Source organism: Gorilla gorilla, chromosome 3, assembly GCF_029281585.2.
Source record: "Gorilla gorilla gorilla isolate KB3781 chromosome 3, NHGRI_mGorGor1-v2.1_pri, whole genome shotgun sequence".
In the NCBI taxonomy this organism is placed as follows: Eukaryota; Metazoa; Chordata; class Mammalia; order Primates; family Hominidae; genus Gorilla; species Gorilla gorilla.
In genome coordinates, this window is record NC_073227.2 from 92,295,736 (window position 1) to 92,311,012 (window position 15,277).

At 36.6% G+C, this 15,277-nt stretch overlaps 1 protein-coding gene across 2 annotated transcripts in view; it reads left to right on the top strand.

Annotated features, from left to right (window-relative positions):
* Positions 1-15,277, top strand: part of NPFFR2 (neuropeptide FF receptor 2) — a 114,326-nt gene that overhangs the window by 28,925 nt on the left and 70,124 nt on the right. The window contains exon 1 of one of the 2 annotated variants that reach the window (XM_055384560.2): positions 3,906-4,070. The exons of the other annotated variant lie outside the window; for it this stretch is intronic. The gene's annotated coding sequence lies outside the window, so the exon portion shown is untranslated. Of the gene's footprint in view, positions 1-3,905; positions 4,071-15,277 lie in introns of those variants that run through there. 2 annotated transcript variants of the gene reach the window in all.

The window sequence follows — 15,277 nt, forward strand, 5'->3', positions numbered from 1 at the left end:
CAAAAGCATTAGAAATATTGGAGGATCAAAGATCAGGGAAAGCTGCTGCTGGCTGTAGGTTTTAGAAATCTCTATCAAGTTTTACAAAAAAATCAGGAAGGTGTGGAACCAGTGTCTTCACTGCAGCACTGACAGTCATGATTTGCAAAGCACCTGGAGGCTAGTGAAACACTTTCTTTCTGCTGAAGCTCATAGAGCTGACTGTCACTGCTGGAGGAGCAAAGTAGAGCTTTCTGCCTGTCTTTCACCTTCCAAATCTCATAACTGCTTTTTGCTGTTGGACCTAACCCAGAACTAAAGAAGTTACTTGTTTCCAGCCCTGCGATACAGGAATATTAGAGAAAAGCTGAGACTGTGCTAATCTATCACTAGACAAGCTGACATAGTGGTTAAGAGAATGGGCTTTGAAGCTCTGGAGCCAGATCACCTGGGTTCAGAGCCAGGTTCCTCCACCTGCTATTTCTATGACCTTGGCAGGGTGCCCAATTTCTTTGTGCCTCAGTTGTGACAGATTTGAACTGTAGCTAATCTCCCTACCTCAAAGATTTTTAAGAGTTAGTTCAATATACTATATGATAATGCCTGACATATGTATTTCTTTGCAGGAACATGGATAAAGCTGGAAACCATCATTATCAGCAAACTAACACAGGAACAGAAAACCAAACACCTCATGTTCTCACTCATAAGTAGGAGTTGAACAATGAGAACACATGGACAGAGGGAGGGAAACATCACACACTGGGGCCTGTTGCGGGGTGGGAGGCAAGGGGAGGGAGAGCATTAGCACAAATAACCTAATGCATGCAGAGCTTAACACCTAGATAATGGGTTGATAGGTGCAGCGACCACCATGGCACATGTATACCTATGTAACAAACCTACATGTTCTGCACATGTATCCCAGAACTTAAAGTAAAATAATAAATACATAAGGACAGAAATAAATTATTACTAAAATATATGAATGTAGAAAATGGTTTTGCAAAAATACAAATAAAGTGATTAGGCATTGCATAATCTGTTTGGAACTCTTTGGTACTCAATTTTTTTTTATTTGAGGTATTTCTTTCCACAGGAACCATAATTATTTAACTATTTTAGGTTTACGTTATGTTTGAGGCTAAATATACTAGCAGCTAGCTTATGTTTAATCAGCATTGCTTTTACGTAAAGGACACTCATCTGAAAGCTCAAGGTAGTATACTTAAGTCATTATATTTTACTTGTTCATGAAAGCCAAGGAAAAATGCCACAGGTCTTTTTGCTCTTCTTGGTAGTATCATAATTTTGTTAAATGTCCATAAATAATTAAGATGCCTCTAAAGGTTTGCTCCATAACTATAAAGTAATAAAACAAAATCTTCCAATTTGAATTTCTCTAGAAGCATTGATTGCAACTTAATCAATTAAACTTTTCACAAATTGACTTTATAATTTCATAATGTTTTAAATTCATTCAAGAGTAGGTATACTGTAATAGATTGTAAAAAAAAAAAAAAAAAGAAGTCGTGAGTCTTCATTCTTTCCCGTATCTATGTCCTTTCCAATGTGAAATTGTAGCTTCTTCCATAAAGACGTGAAATCTTCCCGATCCCTTTAATATGGGCTGCACATGTGACTTTTTTTTTCCCAACAAAAAGTGATAGTACTCCAGGTTGAGGCTTTGTGATTCTTTGTTGCTCCTCTGCCTTTATCATGAGAAGATGCTCAAGCTGGCCTGTTAGAGGATGAGACTTGTGGAACCATATGGAGCAGAGCTGATTCAGCCCAGTTGTCTCAGTTAAAGCCCCAGATGTGTGAGAGAGGCCAGATGAAATTAGCAAAGCCAGCCTATAGCTGACCGATGATGCACAGATGAGCCAAACCAAGCCCACTTCATCTTAGTAGAATTTCTAGGAGACTTTTGAGAAAACAAAACAAAACAAAAAACACTGTACGTCTTGAAGGTTGTGTAGTTGGTTGTAATTATTGCAGCAACAGGTAACTGTACATACACAGTGACATGATTACAAACTGAGCAGTAAGTATATTTAAATTCAAAAAGTATTTTTGTTTAGCAATGTTAGAATAGTAGCAGTTTCATCTTTTTGATGCTTTTTCTAAATATACAATATAATGCTTTCAAAAACATTAATTTAGGGAAAATTTAGAGCATCTGCATTCATAACCAAAAGTATGTTTATATTTGTTCTTCTACCAAGGGTCTATAAAACAAGTCTAAAGAATTTATTCATTGGCAAAATTTTATGGCAAAACATACAAATCAGAAGCAATTATTCATTCCTTGCATTTTGCATTCTACACTAACTTGCTGCCTACGTTGAAGCAAACAAGGTAATTTGAATAAATAAATGGTTTCTCTTTAATAATGTTGTGCAGAAGGGAAGTCAGCTTCTAAAGAAATGGTTTTGAAGTGATTAAGAAGAAAAAGCTTTATAAGTATTTTAAGGGTATTGAGTTACTCTGAGGATAAGTAGGATAAATGTTATGAGTGGAAAGCAGAGCAAGGTTTCAAGCATTCAGCAGGCAAGGTTTCAAAACATAATATTAGTTGGCATAAATAAAAATAAAAGTTATTTTCAGTATTGCTTGAGAAAGGCAAAAGTGGTTATTTTCAGTCAGCCCACTTTAATTCAGTACCTGGTGAAGTTTTCCAGCTGGGGCATATGGCACATAGAAATGACTTATCAAAAGAGGGGGTTCAAGATAGTTCAAGAAAATTTAATCTTTTACCTATAATGTGTTAGCCATTCTGCTAGGTACTGAGAACAGAGCTGGCCAAAGACAATGATTTTAAATCTGTGTGAAATGCAGAATAATAGTATATGCAAGACATGAGAAACAAAATTTGTCTATGTGACTAGAGAATGATTCACAGAGGAGAAAACCAATGACTGGGTCTCGATTTACGTTTATAGTTTACCATTTAGGAAAAAAGGATGACAGTAATAAAAAGGAACAGTATAAACAAAGGCATAGGGATGTGAATGAGTGAGTCACAATGGAAAATTCCACCCACCAGGAACATGGATAACCCAGGACAGAAGAGGATGGAGGTAAAATATGCTAGTACTGATGGTATATTAGTTATTTATTTCTGCAAATGAATTAGTGCAAAACTTACTTGCTTAAAAACAACAATATTAATCTCACAGTTTCTGTGGGTCAGGAGCTCAGCATGGCTCACCTGGGCCCTCTGGCTCAGGATCTCTCAGGCTGCCATCAAGGCTGCTGTCAGCCTCATCTGGAGGGACAGTGCAGGGAGGATCCACTTCCATGCTCACTGGTCATCAGCAGGATCCAGTTTTTGTTGGCTATTGGCCTGAGGCCACCCTGAGTTCCCTGCCACCCTCCGTAGGCAGTTCTCAACTTCTCAGCTTGTAAGCAAGCATGGAGAGCCAGAGAGAGTGTGAGCAAGATGGATGTCAATCTTTTGTTACCTAATCTCAGACGTGACTTCTGTCACTTTTGCCATATTATATCCATTAAAAGCAAGTTACTAGATCCAACCCACTCTTAAGGAAGTGGGAGGGAATATAAAGCAAGGACATAGATAGTAGGAGGGAGGGATCATTGGGAGCCTTTTAGAAGCAGCCCCCAAAAGTTGGTAAAAGTAATTCCATCCATCATGAGTGACAGTACTAGGAAAAGAGGTTGGTGATAAGGATACATGAAATTGATGAGACAGACAAGTTGGTAAATGATAGGGAACGTTTTAGTGTTCTACTGAAATGACTAGAGAGCCTGCATAGGTAGGATATATTGATCCCTGTGAGTAGGGCTAAACAATGCTAACAATGATCCCCTGAGACATCTAGGAAAAGAAGAGCTTCGAGTGCCCACGTGGTGGAGACTTGTTTCTTACTTCTTCTACACAGGCAAGATGCTGCTGGAGGGATGCTTGCAGCCTAACCTGACTGCCAAATATGAAAAGAGAAAAGAGGAGGTGAAGGACAGAGCACAATATCAATGCATCCAAGTTGTCCAGTGGCCAGAGACAGAAATCTGAAATAAAACAACCAGCACTGGTTGCTCAGAGAAAAAAAAACACAAAGCTTATGACAAAGGTAATTTTCACAAAAATAAAATCAAGAATATTTTAAAAGATAATTTAGAGGATTAAAAAACTTCATTAAAAATTATTTTTGAATGAAATAATTCCATGGGCAAGTGGAAAGAAATGACATTAACATTGAGAACTGAATCAGAAACTGAAATATCAAGTTAAAGAATCAGGTCTCTGAAAAAAATCAGAGACCAAAAGGAATGTGATGGAAATAATGAATGCAAATATGTAAATAATCTTAATTCTTAAAGAAGAAAAACGTATCAAGAAATTACAGGCAATCATTAAATATATGAGAGAAATAAGCTCTTGGTCTCAAAAAGACTTTCTTCTCCAAAAGATTGAAAGGACAATGAAATTCCATTGTTAATGTTTTAAAAGAAACTCCTGATCATATGTTAGTATAATTACCGAATTCTGAGAATAAAACAATTTATCCTATTGTAAATTATACAAATTGACCCAAGGAGATACACATTTTCTTCTAAGACACTCTCTTTCAGCCAAAGTGGTTTATTTGCTATTCATTAAATGCAGGGCACCATCATTCCTAGTCCCATTTTCTTCTAGTAGGAGCAGCCTTTCCCCAACTACACAGTTGGAATTGGAGAGCCAAAAAGAGTGCTGTAATAATTACATTAAGACTAGCAGCAGGGTACAGGAACTATCCCAGGCAAATCTGGTCCTGTGGTTCTCCCTACCCAGATCTTCAGAAGGCTCATCCTCCGATGCCCTTAGGACTTTGCTTAAGTGTCAGCTTATCCACTTCCCTAACCATCCCCTAGTGAATTAATGAACTACTACTCATGCAAGCCCCCTTATCCTACTTGATATTTTGCCTCATATATTATGCATTTATTTATTATATCTCTCCACCTGTCTTAGTTAATTTGTGCTACTACAACAAAATACCAGAGACTGAGTAATTTGTAAAGAACAGAAATTTGTTTTCCCATAGTTCCAGAGCTTTGGAAGTCCAAGATCAAGGAACTGTCAAGTTTGATTGTCTGGAGAGGGCTGCTGTCTGCTTCCAAGATGGCACCTTGTTGCTGCATCCTCTGGAGAGGAGGAGTGCTGTGTCCTTACAAGGTGGAAGGCATAAGGGCAAGAGGGCCAAACACCTAGTGAAGGCTCTTTCATAAGGGTTTTAATTCCACTAATGAAGAAGGATCCCTCATGACCTAATCACCTCTTAAGAGCCCCACCTCTTAATACCATCTCATTGGTCATTAAGTTTTAACACCTGAATTTTTGAAGCAATACATCCAAATTTATGTCCCTCTTAGATGAAAAATACATTCAGTCCATTCCCATAGCCCCCAAGTTCCAGTATCAACTTAAAAGTCTATTTCCAGTATCAACTTAAGTTGATATTTCCAGTATCAACTTAAAAGTCTAAAGTCCAAAGTCTCATTTAAATATTTCTCAATCAGTTATGGGTTAGATGCAAAAGTGTATATCATCTGTAGGCAAGTGTCCCTTTAGCTGTGAATCTGTGGAATTAAAAAAGTTATGTGCTTCCAAAATATGGTGGTGGGATGGGCACAAGTTAGATGTTTCTGTTCCAAAAGGGAGAAACAGGAAAGAAGAATGAGGTAACTGGTGTTAAGTAAGTCTAAAATCCAACAGGGCAAACAACACTCCATCTTAAGCCTTGAGAATAATCTTTGACTCCATGTCTCACATTCCAGGAACAATGGGGCAAGGGTTAGGTCCCCCAGGCTCCAGGGGACTACAACCCCATGGCTTTACTGAGTGTACCCCAAGCAGCTGCCCTCACGGATTGAAATTGGGTGCCTACAACTCTCCCAGACTGGCATTCCGCATTGGTGACAGATCTAGGCTCTCTGAGGTGGCTCTGCTCCCAGGGCTCCAATAAGAACTGCTCTAGTGGGGGCTGTCTGCAGTGGCCCCAACCCCTCGGCTCTGCTGGGCTTTTCCCAGGTTGGGGCCTTATTCAACACATGAGCAACAGTCCTCTGCCTGGGCCCCGATCCTCTCTGAGGGGCGTCCTTTGAAATCTTGGTGGAGGTGAAATCATGCCACCACAGGTCAAGCACTCCGTGAGCCTGTTGAATTAGCATCGTGTGGATGGATTCTCCTGTTTATAGCATTGTGGCTTACAGATCATGCCTTGCAGAGCAGTGGCCCGAGTTCTACCTGGCCCACTTTAGCCACCGCTGAAGTGGCCAGTGAGCGCTGTACCAGAATATGGAAAGAAAGGACTTACAGTAACCTTGGGTGGAAAGCCCTGAGGCCCCACAGCCACCCTGGGCTCCTCTTTTCCAGCTGTTCTGTTCTCAAGGCCTAGCACTCTGGGTGTTTGATGGGTACTGCAGCCTCTAAAATGCCTTCGGTGTCATGCTCCCATTATCTTAATGAATAATACCTGGCTTCCTTCTATTCATAATAATCTTATCAAATGGTCTCTTGGGTATACCGTTGGTTTTCTCTCCTAAACAAGCTTTTAAAATTCTGTACATGGCCAGGCTGAGCATTTTTTCAAATCTTTCTATTTTACTTTTGTTTTAACTATAAATTCCTTCTTCAGTTTTTTTCTCTCTTCTCACATTTTACTGTAAACAGGAAAATCCATGTAGCACCCTGAATACTTTGCTTATAGAGATTTCTTCCACCAAATTTCCTAGTTCATTGCTTTTAAGTTCTGCCTCCTACAAAGTCCTAGGACATAGACACTATTCAGACAAATTATTTTTCACTTTATAATGAGGACAGCCTTTTCTGCAGTTTCCAATACCTTGTTTGTTATTTCCATCTGAGACTTCATTAGAATAGTCTTCGCTAACCATGTTTCTACCAGCATTCTGTTCACAACCACTTTAAGTAATCTTTGGGAAGAATGAACCTTTCCCTGTAGCTCTGCTCTTCTTCTGAGCCCTCATCAGAATCACCCTTAACACTCCATTCATGGCAATACAGGCTTTTTTCAACATTTACTTCAAAAGTGTTCCAGCCTGTAGCCATTACCCAATTCCAAATCTACTTCCCCATATTTTGGTATCTGTTATAGCAACACCCACTTCTTTGGTACTGATTTCTCTCTTAGTCCATTTTTATGACTATAACAAAATATCACAGACTGAGTAATTTTTAAAGACCATAAATTTATTTCCTCACACTTCTGAAGGCTGAGAACTCCAAGATCAAGATGTGGGCAGGTTAGTTGTCTGGTGAGGGCTGTTCTCTGGTTCCAAGATGGCACCTTGTTGCTGCATCCTCTGGAAAGGAGTGCTGTGTTACCTAAGATGGCAGAAGGCATATGGGCAAGAGGACCAAACACTGAGTAAAGCTGTTTTTATAAAAGGCTCAGTCCCATTTATGAGAAAAGAGCCCTCATGCTCTAATCACTTCTTAAAGGCCCTACAATCGTACTTAATAATATCATGTTGCCCATTAAGTTTCAACACCTGAATTTTGGAGGAGACATGCTCAAGCCATAGCACCACTTCTGTGAGAGCAGGGCCCTCTCTGTTTAGTTTACTGCTGTATCTATCCTTGTGCCTAGAACAGACAGTGGCATGTCATAGGCATTCAGTAAATACGGTTGAATGAACCAATTTTTGAATTAATGAATGAATAAATGAACAAAGCAGAAAAATTGTATAGATCAATTTCCATAGAAAAAAATTGGAAGGGGATTAGCAGATGGATTCAGGTGAGACAGCATAGAATAACGGTTCTATGCTAGAGAATAGAACTTAATAATGCTTAAGTTCTAGAATATGACTGCCTGAGGTTCTTAGTTTTTCTTTTTATCTTATCTTTTTTTCCTGCATGGCTCTAGACACATATGGTTTGATTTCTTTATTTCCAGGTTTCCTCAGTTGCGAAATTAGGATGTTAATTATAGCTTTTGACATACAAGAAACATAAAAAAGATTGAATGTCTTAATAAGAGTGAAGCATGTAGATCAGTGACTGCTATGTAAGTATTCTAATATTATTTTGATCTTTTGAAGAAGAGATAATACCAACACTACTTAAGCTATTCTGATGAGGAAAAGATAAGAATAGCATAAGAGTAATGCTAAGCCTTATAAAGACTGACTAAATCTCACTTTTAACTAGAGAAATATCATTTATGACTACAGATTTTTAAAAGGCAAACTATTAGCAATCTGGAAATTAGCTGTATGTCAAAAGAACACTGGAGTATGACCTATGAAAAAATATGAATGCAAAGGTAGTCAATAGTAAATTATCAAATTATATCATTATGTAAACACAACATAGCATTTTAAAAACTATAATTGTACCATCACGTTCTAAAAAGGCATTTCAAATAATTCAGGAGTCTTTCCTGATTAAAGTGCTAAATAAAATATAAATTTAAAAAACTTTTAAGTATAAAACAGGGTCTTCACCAAAGTCCAACCGGAAAAATTCTAAAAAGTGAACTTTTAAAGCCATTTTTATTAAAATAGGAATCAGACAGGGATGCCTATGATCACTGCAGATGTTATTACTATTAGTCAACATGAAAGTTTTAAAACGTTTGCGATAAGACAAGACAATAAACAACACTGACAAAAGATATAATAAAGTCAAAAGCTTTTCCATAGATTAGAAAAATATTTAATGTACAGAATATTTCTGCAAATTAATAAATGACAATTAGTAACGGAATTTTTGGAAATATGAATAGGAAATTCACAGTAAAGTAAATTTAAATGGCAAATAAACATGAAAATATGTTCAACCTAGTAATAAGGAAATGTAAATTGTTTTAAAAGTTATAGAATACCTTTTCTATATCAGATTGGTAAATATAAAAAAATTGATCATACAAACTTAATAATAGCCGACATTTATAATCAAGTACTGATTTATGCTAGGGACTTTTTCATGTTCTATGTATATCAAGTCATATATTCTTTGTAACAAGCGTATGACTAAAACTAATATTAGTCTAATATATCAATACTGGTATTATTATTCCTATTTTACACCCAATTAAACCAAGGAATATAGCAATTTAGTAATTTACTCAAGGTCTCACAGGTGAAAAGTTGAAGAGCTATAATTGATCCCTAGCAGATTGACCCTAGAGATTGCTCCTTTAACCACTACACTAAATTTTCTCATTGCTATCAGCAACATAGGTAAAGTGTCCTTCTCATATATAGCTCATTGAAATAAGAATTATTATAGTTTTTATAGAGTAACCCACACTATTTATTGAAATTAGAACTATAGCCTTTGGCCCCTCACTTCACTTCTAGGTTTGACAATATTTATTTGTGAATAAGCATTCCAATAGGAATAACCATAAGCAAATTCAGGGAGGTAGAGGAACACACAGTTTTTAAAGGAAAAATGAGGAGGGTCACATACATTTTTTTAAGAAAATTATCCTTGGCTACAAGTATCAGTAATACGGGTGGCATCAGTCCAAAGTTGGACAGGCAGTTGCTGGGCAGATATCCTCATGAAAGTATCGTGTGTGTGTGTGTGTGTGTGTGTGTGTGTGTGTGTGTGAGGCTGTGGTGGCCTTTGTGCAAGATTGTGTTTTTATGCAGAGTGTTTTGTGATAGTTATTTTATCAGACACACATGCCTGGGGACCCTCCCCTCATGGCCTTCCGCAGCTCCATTTGTCAGGGTTTTCAAAATAAGTGGCTCCATTTTGATTCTGACAACTTTCACACACTTTATAGGAAAAAAATAGTACATGAATGTAAAGATGTGTACAAGATTGTTTATTGCAGCATGTAGTACTAAGGGGTGGATGCATAGCAATAGGTTTAATGATTGAAAACCTATTGTATACTTGTAATGAACTTTGTGGTTGTTTTTATAATATCCATTCCCATTTTCTTAGGATCAAATTTATTTTGACAATGTTTCAGCCTTCACCCTCTTGCCAGTAGTTCATGTTCTTTGAGAGGGAGAGTAACAGTTGACTGCGTTTCTAGTTTTAAAAGTGGTACATGTGACTGGGGCTTTATCACTGTTAGCAAATTATCAAAAGCAAATAATGTTGAACATTGACTGGGAAAAAAACATAATTCTGGACATCATCTTCAGAAAGTATGATTCAATAGCTCTAGAGTTACTCCTCCAAGAATCTGTGTTTTCCTTTTTTGTTAACCAAGCTCTCCAGGTGTTTCTCATGCACAGACATGTTTAAAAACAAGCATGAATATCATAAATGTCAATGCTGTATGGTAAATATCACCTAGCAGAGACTGTGAATTCATGGAGGAAAGTGTAATTAATTACTAAGATCAGAGGTACAGGCAAGAGTTGACACTTTATTGATTTTTGAGTATTAAGTGAGATTTTGTTTTTGTGAGGAGCGTGTATGACCCCCCAAATAGAAGACAGTACAGAGTGGATTCTTGGAAGATGGTGCAGCATAAAGCATATGAAATCTTTCTCCCTAACTAGACAATAATTGCACTGGCACAATCTGTCTGATGTAACTATTTTGGAGCTCTACAGTGTATTGAAGGCTTGCAGTTGAAGACTTGGATGATAACTTGCAGTTAATTTCAGTAAATTTCAACTTGGCACAAAACCATCCATCCCCTACCTCTCAGCCACATGACAGGTAGATCTGCACATGCACCTGGAATAGCTTGAACATAGCTTGAAGAAGCCTGGGTGCACAAAAAGGACCCTTTCCTTTATATACCGGGGATCTATGCCCTGATTGTTACTTCTGATTGCAGATGCACAAAGAGGCTAAAGCCATTGTTGTTTTACCTCCTCCCATTGCTGCAAGCCCTTCCCCTTCTGACTGAAGTGACTGCCAGGGGTATTAAAGGGCCAATGACTTCCCGTTCACCTTCATTTTTCTCTTTTTCCACTTTGTGAGCCAGACATTGAAGACTAGCTCATTGAAAAGAAACCACATACACGAGAAAATTAGAAAGTCACCACTCATGCCCAGGGGAAGGCACTGGCTCAGAAAAGGCCAGAGAATACATTAAGTTTGCCCCTCTGGTATGTTCTTGGCACAGAGATAGATAGCCTACAACAATCAAGAAACAACAACAAAAAAAGCAGCAAATCCTGGTGAAGAGGAAGGATTCAATTTCCAGCATTGCTGTACCATTAGATTAACATGTCTAGTTTTCACCAGAAATCATAAAGCATATTTACAAACCAGGAAAATAGGGCTAGTTCAAAGGAAAACCACACAAACTGCCCCTGACAAAGAACTGATAGTGGATCTATGAGACACAGACTTTGAACAACTGTCTCAAAGATGCTGACAGAACCAAAGCAAGACACGAAGAATGCCAAGAAGCCAATGTATGAAAAAAATAGAAACATAAATGAAGAGATAGAAAACCTAAAAAGAAAGAAAAAAAGAAAATTTGGAGCTGACAAAGAAAATAACTGAAATGAAATAGTCACTAGAGGGATTCAAGAGCAAATTTGATCAAGCAGAAAAATCAGCTAACTTGAAGATAGGACCATAGAAATTATTGTCTGAGAAACTGAAAGAAAAAAGATTGAAATAAAGTGGACAGAGACTGTGAGTCCTGTGGGACACCATCAAACAGATCAACATATACATTATGAAAATCTCAGAGGGGAAGAGAAGGAAGAAGAGGAAGAGAGAATATTTGAAGAAATCATGGCTGAAAACTTTTCAAATATAATGAAAGATATGGAAATAAACATCCGAGAAGCTCAATAGATTCTGAGTAGAATAAACTCAAAGATACTCAAAGTGAGATACATTATGATCAAAGTATCAAAATCCCAAAACAGATAATGTTGAAAGTAGCTTTAGAGAAGTGACTTACCACATAAAAAGGATCTCAATACTATTATCAGCAAATTTCTCATCAGAAACCTTGGAGCATTTCCCCTATGGATAAGGGGGACTAAGGTGTAGAAAAAAATAGCAAAATGGCAGCAGTAGGTCCTTATTTATCAGTAATTGCTTTTGATGTAAATGAATTAAATTCTCCAATCAAAAGGCAGAGATCAGCAAAATAGAGTTTTTAAAATGATTCAACTATATGCCATCTACAAGAGACTCATTTTAGATCCAGAAGGCAGTGGACTGATATATTCAAACTTCTAAAAGAGCAAACAAAGAAACAACATGTCAACCAAGAACTGTATAACTGATTTAATTGTATATTTTGAAATAACTAAAAAAGTATAATTAGATGGTTTGTAACACTAAGAATTAGTGCTTTAGGGAATGGATACCCCATTTTTCATGATGTAATTATTACATATTGCATGCCTGTATCAAAATATCTCCTGTACCCCATAAACATATACAACTACAATGTACCAACAAAAATTAAAAATATTCTATAGCCAGCAAAACTATCTTTCAAAAACTTACCACTAGAACTGCCCTGCAAGAAATGCTAAAGGGAGCCCTGCAGGTTGAAATTAAAGAACACTAAATAATAAGACATAAAGATCTCAATAAAGGTGAATACATATGCAATTATAAAAGCTAATTGTGTGGTAACTTTGATGTATGATTCCGCTTTTTGTTCTCTACTCTATTTAAGAGACTTACACATTTAAAAAAATTATTAGTGTCAAAGTATTATAACTTTAGTTTGTAAATTAAGATTTTTTTCTACGTAATGGTAGAGATGAATATATTAAAATTTATTAGTTTATGTTTCTTAAAACACAATGTGTAAAGATATAATTTTATAACATCGACAACTAAAAAAGGTAGTGCTGAAGCTGTTAAAGATGCAGAATTTTTATGTTATTAAAATGAAATGGTATAAATTCAAATTGGTGTAACAACTTTAGGATGTTACGTGTAATCCCCATAGTGACTACAGAAAAATAACTAAAGAGTATACTCTAAAGGAAATGAGAAAGGAATAGAAATATTTCACTACAAAAAAATTAGCTAAACAGAAAAAAAGATGATAATGCAGAATATGAGGAAGAAAACAGCTATAAGGCATAGAGTGGTTCCCCGTATGTAGGGTTTTACTTTCCATGGTTTCAGTTTCCCGTAGTGAACTGCAGTTCAAAAATATTAATCAGTACTCTTGTGCTTTTGAACCAGAATTAAGTAAAATAAGGGTTACTTGAACATAAGTACTGCAATACTATGACAATTAGGCTAACCAAGATGGTTATTAGGTGACTAATGACAATCCAGGTAAAGATTTCATCCTGCTATTCAGAATGACATGCAATTTAAAACTTACGAATTGTTTATTTTTGGACTTTTCAATTATGTCACAATGCCTACATAATTCACCTCATAAATCTCATCACATAGGGATTTTGTCATCTCACTTCATCACAAGAAGAAGAAGGGTGAGGACAGTGCAATAAATATTTTGAGGAAGAAACACCACATTCACATAATTTGTATTACAGTAGATAGCTATAATTGCTCCATTTTATTACTACTGTATTTTTGTTAATCTCTTTCTGTGCCTAATTTATAAATTAAACTTTATCTTAGGTGGCTATGTGTAGGAAAAACCATAGTGTATATAGGGTTTAGTACTATCCATGATTTCAGGCATCCACTTTGGGTCTGGGAACGTATCCCCTATGGGTAAAGGGGGACTACTATATAGAAAAAAAATCAAAATGACAGAAGTAAGACCCTACTACTTATCAGTAATTACTGTTAATGTAAATGAATTAAACCTTCCCATCAAAAGACAGAGATTGGCAAAATAGATGGAAAAAACATGATCCAACTATATGCTGTCTACAAGAGACTCACTTTAGAGCCCAAGATACAAATAAGTTGAAAGGTTGAAAATGGATATTCTATGCAAACAGTAATAAAAATTCAGAAGAATGGCTAAACTAATATCAGACAACATAGACTTTAACTTTAAAAATATTATGAGATGAACAAGGATATTACATATTAATAAAAGATTCAATATGGCAAAGAGACAATTATAAATGTTTATTTTTTGTGATGGTTAATACTGAGTGTCAATTTGATTGGACTGACGAATACGAAGTATTGATCCTGGGTGTGTCTGTGAGGGTGTTGCCAATGAAGATTACCATTTGAGTCAGTGGGCTGAGGAAGGCAGACCCACGCTTAATCTAGTGGGTGCAATCTGATCAGCTGCCAGTGAATATAAAGCAGGTAGAAAAACATGAAAAGGTGAGACTGGCCTGGCCTACATCTTTCTACCATGCTGGATGCTTCCTGCCATTGAACAACGGACTCCAAGTTCTTCAGTTTTGGAAGTCAAACTGGCTCTCCTTGCTCTTCAGCCTGGAGACAGCCCATTGTGGGACCTTGTGATTGTGTGAGTTAATACTTAATAAACTCCATTCCATTAGTTCTGTCCCTCTAGAGAACCTTGACTAACACATTTAATAACAGACTACCAAAATACATGAGGTAAGAAATGACTAAAGATCTAAAGGGAGAAATACACAGTTTTACAATAATATTCAGAGACTTCTATGCCCTACTCTCAATAATGGAGAGAACCACCAGACAGAATTATAACTAAGGAAACAGTGAACTTGAACCCATAATAAACCAACTATATCTAACATACATATATGGAACATTCTACCCAACAACAATAGGATACACATTCTTCTCAGGTACATGTAGGACTTAAGCCAATCACAAAATAACAAATACTGTATGATTCCATTTACGTGAGGTACATTGAGTAGTCAAAATCATGGGGACTGAAAGCATAATGGAAATTGCCACAGGCTGGGAGGAGAAAGGAATGGGGAGTAATTGTTTAATGAATATCGAATTTCAGCTTTGCAAAACAAAAAGAGTTTTAGAGATGAATGGTGGTGATGGTTGCACAACAATATGAATGTACTTAATATCCCCAAACTTTACACGTAGAATAGTTGTTGCTCAAAATAATAAAAAGTAAATCAATCTCTCTCTCTCTCTCTGTCACACACACACACACACACACACACACACACACACACACACACACAGAGGGCAGACAGCACAAGCCAAAACAGGAAGGAACAAAGCACTTTCTATATTTGGGAAATAACAAAGGACCAGTGAGGCTAGATGGCATAGGTAGTGGAGATAAGTCTAGAAAGTTGGGTAAATGTCAAATCTAGAAAAATAATTGATGCTATGTTATGGGTTTTTTTTCCATTATAATTTAAAGCAAATACATTTTTGGATTAAAAAAATAAAATGACCTTATTTGCTCTATGTCTTGGGAAAAAATAATATGGAAATATAGATGGGAGAGGAAAGAGA